Below are 6,000 nucleotides of genomic sequence, written 5' to 3' on the forward strand. Positions count from 1 at the left end.
TGTGAATATCTATTGGTTCTGGCTCAATCCATCAGTATGGATACAGTGGTTTTCATTTTCTAACATTTCCATTAATCTGGCAACAGCTGTACCTGTCATTATCGTGTGTGTATTATCCTGTATTATCCTGGTGCTTTTCTGTAACATTTTGTTTGCGTAATTGCGTTGTTGTGGGCAGATTGTGTTATTAATGTAAAGTATAGTAACTGTACAATCCACATTTTTCTGCTAAATGGTTTTATCTACAATACTCAGATGCAGCTCTGAGTAATTTTTTTCCACATAATTTGAGACAAATGGACAAGAGAAATTAGGTTCAAAGCCGAGGCTAATATGAATATTTTCAATCCATCCACTGTTGTTTTAACACAATGCTTTGTGTGAGATTGCTTGATGAAAACTTTTGTAGCCAAACGACATCATTTTAAGAGAAAAACTCCAGAAGGACTTGCAAATGCTCATGTGGGAATACGGCTACTTATCTGACAAACAGGAGTAAGTGCAAAACCAGAGTCTTCAGATTAGATAAAAGGTCAAATTTTCTCAAATTTAGTTGTTTATACTGTTTCAGTTGAGCAATTATACCTGAAAGAGTATGATGCCAAATGTTAAATCAATTTAAACATGTACAAAAGGGATATTCTAACACAACCACTGCCTACTTGGCACACTAATGATGCTATAACTTTTCTACTATGATGCTGTTCAATCCAACATGAATGGCAAATACGTCCCAGATCCAGGACTTCTGGGGATGTCCTTTTAGGTAAATTGTATTATTTTCTGAAACAAAAGTTTGAATATTCCCAATCAGCAGCTTGTTTCATCTCCTGAAAGATGCTTTGAGTTTAAAGTTTCTAATCCAGTTTTACATTACCAGAGTGGAAAAAATAAAAATAGGTAAGATTTGACATACTGAAAAAGATAAACATCATCAAGAAATAAAATGAATTCATATTACTGCAGCATTTATTATACACTCGTTCAAAAAAACATCTTATTCATACTATAAACAATTTAGTTTGGCTTGATTATCCAGTGCCTAGGATTCATCAGCTAACAAGCCTGATATGCTGAACAGGTAGCATTTCAAGGTGACATCCAGGCAGACTCATTGCATCTATTGGTTGCCATGGTGAGAACAGATGCATGACTCCCTCAGTGACAGCTCAGAGACCATGCTGCGTAAACATGGACTCCCCTGAGAGAGAGACAACTGGTAATGACACCACAGAGGAAAACACATAGACACAAAAACACAGGCACACACTTGAATGTTAACACACATGACGCTCTCAAAGGACTGGTGTGCTTTAGTTGTTAACAGCTCCTGCACCTCCGTCTCTCCGTCCTGCCTTCCCTCCCTCTCACTTTCTCACTTCTATCTATATCTGTCCTTTCTAACCCCTGCCTCTTCATCAGGCCTTCAGTATTCTCCCTTATTCAGCCAAAACTGGGCCACAGAGCACAACCCAGCTGTGCACACACTCAAGCACATGCACGCTCGAACGCACGCTCACATGGACACATACCCGCACACGGAGTGAGTCAATGCTAATTAGCTCCACAAACAGGTCTCAGTTTGCTCTGCGTGTGTGTGCGTGTTGGGGTGAGTGCGGGGCAGTGCGCTGTTAACTAACTAGCGTGTCAGGACTTCTTTTTCTGTCCTCATTTACGGAAATGAAGTTTGCCCCCTGTGTGACCCATATCTCCCGACACATGTAGGCAAGAGACAGGAGGGAAAAGAGACAGAATAGACACGAATAACCATATATTTCAAATTGTACATGGGAAACATGAAAGGGCCAGATGAAGAAGAAGGGACGGATAAAATGAGGCAAGAGAGGGAGACAGAGATATGAAACTGAGGACAGAGATATGAAACTGAGGACAGAGATATGAAACTGAGGGCAGAGAGATATTAAGAGTGATGACGACACTGCAACAGTCAGAGTTGGACTTTTCCTTGTAAGGCAAAGTGCTCGGTGCTCTAAAGCTGATGTCAGATAGTAAATGGTTCAGTGCATACATCTTTATGAACCAGATTCTTGATCTCCTCTCCACATTAAGCTATGTATATACACAGCAGTGTTTTCTCAACAGCTTTATAGTGTGGTAATAATCCTGTCCCATGTTAACATCTCGCTTGTGTTATTCGCACTATAGACCTCCTGTGTTGTACAAAGATAGTTTTGAACTTTAAAAAAGGAATTTTTTTTCAGATGTACACCCAGTGATGCAGTTATAAATAACCGCCAATAACAACAACACAGCAGCTATGAGCTAACAGTGCAATGGTACGCTTTCATTAATTCATTTGTCTTAAAGTATTGGTGAAATAAAGACAGATAATGCCTTATTTAGAGGCTCTATTGTCTATGCCCCCCTTCACTCCAATTATATGGATATACACGGATCTCGAGTAATCTACATATCTTCAGAAGGACGCCGATTTTCACCAAACTGTTATCGGTAAGTAGATGAACGTATTTTATGCCAGAAATAAGGTCCACTTTTTAAAAAAAACGGACTTCCCCTTTAAAGAAGCAGAGAAACAAGGTTTAGTTATTCAAAATGTAATGGGTACATATGGTAGAGATGTCAACATGTTGGTGGAAAGCAACGTTTTTTAACTATATGTATAAAAAACACCAGTGAATAAAAGGAAAAACAAAACATGTTCTCCTGTTTCTGTTCTACATTTGACAAAACTGACCTGTGGAGTGGATATGAGCCTTTACAGTTTTTACAGTTTATGCTACTGCTTAGTATAATATGTTTGCTCCTCCCAGCACTGACCTAACCTAATACTTGGTCCAAATTGAGTGAGCAAGTGTTTGCTGGCTTATTATTGATCTTGTAGAGCTCAGCTTGGATTATTGTTGGGTTAATGTGTGTCATTTTCATGAAGCTAGCATTATTCTAATCTTTAACTGCATCGGATGACATCTACATATGGAGCTTTGTGCGTTGCTAAGAGGCTATCAGATTTTCAACAGTTATAAACCATGATAATCCGAACCAGCAGGAGGTAAAATATTCTGCATGTGACAGATCTTGCACATTTTGTTACACCTTTCTTTTCCCCCCGCATGACTTGTGAAATTGTAATACTAGACCACAGCAACGATTTTATTGTATACATGTCAATTGACCAGACAGGTTACAGGTGTTGCAAATGCTAGGCCAATTCATCTTGATCATGTTGAGGTGCTTTACTAAAAATATGTTAGATAATGGTGATAAGACCCTCCTGCCCAATGACAGCTGGGATAAGCTCCAGTCATTGGATTAAATGGGTATAGAATATGGATGGATGGATGGATGGATGGATGGATGGATGGATGGATGGATGGATGGATGGATGGATGGATGGATGGATGGATGGATGGATGGATGGATGGATGGATGGATGGATGGGACTTTTCAAGTTGATAAGAATACTCACGGCAACCCGAATAAGGCAACCGCTTCGCAAGTCCCCCTTCCATTGTATAACTAAGATACTAAGATTAAGAACAGACCTGAAATTGGAGAAATAACCAACCTATCCCCATCTTTGATACGAGGTGCTTATGGATCAAACTGAACTGCTGTAGGACTTTCTTCCTCGGGGTAACTGGGGAATGAGAAGCCTTTTTTCTGTTGGCATTCACATCCACAACAGTAAGTCTGAAGTGATATAACAACCAGGTGGAGGCGGATATTTAAGTCAAAATAGAAGAAGATGATACATACATATGTGTGTGTGTTCAGTGAAGCCTGGATTTCCATTACTTTGTGCCATGTCTCTTTTGAAATAGTGGTTGCCAGTGCTGCAGTTGTGTTCATCCAGCCAACATATACATTTCTGCATTTAGCAGATGCTTTTATCCAAAGTCACTTACAAGGAAAAGGGAGAATTGACAATCGAGTATATTCTAAATAATTCACAATAAACAATAACGTCAAGAGATAGCTAGACCACCTAAACCTTTGTTTAGGTTAGCTAAGAGGAGTTCAAAAGAAAAAAAAGGGGGGGTTAATAAATACAGTTAGTGGTTAGTTTGTTATGAGAGGAGCAGGTACTCTCAGAAAAGTTTTCAAGAGCTTCTCGAAGGTAGAGGGGGCGCCCCTGCTCTGGTGCCACTTGGTAGGTCATTCCATCAACAGGGGACCGTGGATGAGAATAGTCTGGGGTGGCTTATGGGGGTGGCAGCACCAGACAATGTTCCTCCAATGTTCCTCCAAGGAAGGAGCCAAGGTCAAGGCCAAGGAGATCACAGGTCTCTATGACAGTGTTGAGGTAGGTGGGAGCAGACCCAGAAATCACTTGGGCTAGCATTAGTGATTTGAATTTGGTGTGAGTAGCTACAGGCAGCCAGTGTAGCTCAATGAACTGTGGGGGGGTCACACGTGCCCTTTTCAGTAGGTAAAAAAAAAAAACATCACCACGTTCTGGACCATGTAGTGGTTTTATCACAAGGGTTGCAGTAGTCAAGGTAAGTAATGAACACATCATTACCAGTAATGAAATAATCAATGATGTAGCAATGACAATGAGGACACCATTTTAATCCAAACAACAAAGATGAAAAACGGTGGATTTTTTGGTCATAGCAACAGATGTTCTAAAGGTAGAAAACCGAAGAGGAACATTTGTGTCAGTGTCAAATATTTCATTTTTACGTATCAAATCATATCAATTTGTGGGTTTTACTGGTGAAGGTTGGCAAACTTCTGGGCATTTTCTGACCAGGGGAACACTTTAGCATATTGCACAATAGTGGGTAAAGATTCCTTTTTTTATTTTGTCAATCCAAACTACAAAATATGTAGCTGGAAAATGCTCCTTAGCATTCAACAGTACCTACTTTAGCGGTTTCCCATCTGGCGTAGCTGAACATACATTTATAAAACTGAATACAATGAATACATCAATGAATGTTTAACTCCATATTATTACGACTAGTGCCGATTCACAAAAGGACCCAAGAGCAGACGCTGTAACAACAGGGATTGAATTAAGACAAGGTTTATTAAATGAGAAGTGGTGTGGGGAGCTAGAGGGATGATCCAAAGTGCATGTGACTGTCTGAGAGCAGTGGAGAGGAAGATGATTAATGAGAGTTCCAGTGTGAGACAAAATCCATATGATGATTGGTTATCGCTTACTGAATCTAGGTGGGTGTCTGGAGAGGGGCGCAGAGGTTCTGAGTCCACAGTGGGGTGAGCAGACAGGTATGTATGGCAGGTAGGTGAAACTGGAGGATAATGGTGGCAACCACATGGAATGCGAAGTCTCAGAAGCCAGAGCACGAGAAACGACAGAGAGGATGACTGGAGACACAAGGAGGCAGAGTAAGCAAAGCAAGGAAATCTTTTTACAAAGATAACACAGGTAATAGCTGCATTACACCAGTGGTAAGCAAGATAATCTGTCAAAATCTGGTTGTTCCTGCAGGTCCTTAAGAGGCAGCCTTGATGAGTGCAGATGAAGGACAGGTGTGTAAGCAGGAGCTGACCAGACTCCGCCCTGGAATTCCTGGAACCTGCTCCACCCCACCTGGGGCTCAGAAACCAAACCAAAACAAGCAGGATTGTGACACATCTGAGTCTGGGTGTAGCTTGAGATCTTTGTGTGTATTTATGTGTTTTTTTTTAACGCACATAAATACCCATCCCTTTCTACTAATTGTATATATGAATGTATATGAATACCTGTTTTCTTATTTTTCTGAGGTGTAACACTGTGAGTGTCCCCTTTTTTCCAGTCATATTGTTTTCACTTTGTCGTTTAAAGTGTGATTATCACTATTTATAGCTACTTTAAAATCTACTCCGTGGACCACTTTTTGCGAAAGACACACAAGATATATTTGTCAAACTAGAGTTTTGACATTATTTTGTCCTTAAACATTAAAATCACCCTTTAATACTCAAGTTTCTCATCACATGACAGCTGAAAGCTGAAGCTTCTCGGAGCTAGCATAGACTTGGTGAAACATTTTAAATGTCTAC

Source organism: Leuresthes tenuis, unplaced genomic scaffold, assembly GCF_036924035.1.
Source record: "Leuresthes tenuis unplaced genomic scaffold, fLeuTen1.0.hap1 SCAF_17, whole genome shotgun sequence".
NCBI lineage: Eukaryota > Metazoa > Chordata > Actinopteri > Atheriniformes > Atherinopsidae > Leuresthes > Leuresthes tenuis.